The sequence below is a fragment of the Polyodon spathula genome, unplaced genomic scaffold, assembly GCF_017654505.1.
Source record: "Polyodon spathula isolate WHYD16114869_AA unplaced genomic scaffold, ASM1765450v1 scaffolds_429, whole genome shotgun sequence".
Lineage (NCBI taxonomy): Eukaryota > Metazoa > Chordata > Actinopteri > Acipenseriformes > Polyodontidae > Polyodon > Polyodon spathula.
The window spans coordinates 1-1723 of record NW_024471921.1 but is presented as its reverse complement, the minus strand read 5'-3'; the positions used below and the strand labels follow the sequence as shown (position 1 = coordinate 1723).

The 1723-nt window shown below is 46.5% G+C and overlaps 1 long non-coding RNA gene across 1 annotated transcript; it reads left to right on the top strand.

Moving 5' to 3' along the window:
- The first annotated feature begins 548 nt into the window (after positions 1-548).
- Positions 549-1182, top strand: LOC121308138. Its single transcript, XR_005948467.1, has 3 exons — positions 549-674; positions 789-839; positions 1005-1182. It is a non-coding gene; the product is annotated as an uncharacterized LOC121308138 (long non-coding RNA).
- Positions 1183-1723: the final 541 nt, after the last annotated feature.

The following is a 1723-nucleotide window of genomic DNA, read 5'->3' as shown; positions in this document are numbered from 1 at the left end:
GGTTGCTCAAGCTTCAGGTTAATTTGCTGTCATTGATCTGCAGTTGCTCTCCTGTGTCTGCCATGCACTCTGGATTATTGCATGGCTCTCTCAATCCTGGAGTGTGTGCTTCCTTTTTTTGTTTCCCTTGGACTTCCATGCCCACATAACCTTAAACATTGGTAGTGAAACATCCACAAGTTGAGCTGTTCTGGTCACTGAAGCTCATGCCAAACGTGCCCCAACAATTGCCATTTCAAAGTCTGGTCTCCTCTTGCTGCCATGCTCGCCATAATTCTAGGCAACCAAACCTGTCCAGCATGTCTATAAATGACCCTAAGCATGCTGGATGTTGGCTTAACACATGAGCCACACCTGTGTGGAAGCCCTTGTTTTCAATGGACTTGGTGTTTCCATTAGTTTTGTCCTACGTGTGTCTACTTGCTGTAAAGATTAATTCTGAAGGAACCACTTCATAAACTAGCATTTAGACATGCGTATTTGAAAAGACTATCAAACTACGTGATTCTGTGGAACTCTCTCTCTCTCTCTCTCTCCTAGGCTGACAATCCGTTGCCGCTACCCCCTCAATGACACTATAAAACTGGTAGCTGAAAGACGGGCTGTCCCTGCCTCCTCCATTGGAAGAGGTCTTGGATCCCTGCAGTTCCACCCTTACAGCTCTGGGCAGACGGGTATGGCTTCTAGTGCCTAGTTTTAGCTTGCCCAGTCCTGGGACACTATTAGTAAACTTTATCCTGACTACCAGTATGAACCTACTACTATGACTCCAATTCTTGGTTTCCCAGGCCAGAAGAAAGCCACGGATGTCTTGAATCTGAAGGCCCGTCTAGCAAGAGGTTGGTATCTGGTACATGCCTTCATTCTCAATTCACTTTAATGGCCCAATTCTGTTCTGGTCTTTTGATCCCTTACCCACCAGGAATGGTGGCTATGCACAAAGAGCTGTAAAAGCATAGCAGTGATGGACGGTCTGTCTTTTCTCCTCTTCCCCCTCCCACCAGATGTGACCTTCTCCCAGTTCTATCCCGAGTTCCCTGTGTCCAAGTCTGGGCTGGAGCCCTTGTTCCTGGAGGTTGGGCTCCTCCATCACCAGAACTTGGCTGACCACCTCATCCTGCAGGACTGCTGGGCCACAGAGACCCCTGAACTGGATGCCACCCCTCAATGGGACCTGATCACTGATGGGTAAGGGGGTGGAGGCTACAAGAGTAAGCGCTCAGATAGTACTGAGCTGGAGTTTCATTGTCATTTTATGCCAGCTTGGCAGAGGGCTAAACTTTGCTTGCTAATGTTTACTGTGCTGTGGACTTGCAGTAACGGTTGCATTGCATCATAACCTGGCTGCCTAAATATACGTGACTTGTAATCCTGTCTGTGCAATGGCCTTTTCCCTCTGGTGGGAACTACATGTGGCCTTTCTTTTTTTTTTTGAGGCACTGGAGTGTTTACCCCAATTTCTTTTTAAACTAGGGTTTGCTGAAACCTCATTACCCAGTTTGAAAGACGGTTAATTTATACTGTGGTACTGATGCTTATCTGTATCCAGTTTTACATACTCTTTGGGTAGGTTTCGTGTTCAGGAATCCTACATGTTGCTGCTGCTAGCTGTGTTTGTTCCATGGACAAAGCCAACGTAGCAATTTACCTAACAAATTGGTCAATTAACTGGTCTATAACCGTCTTGCTGGGAAGATCAGAGCATAGTCTAATTGCATTTTAG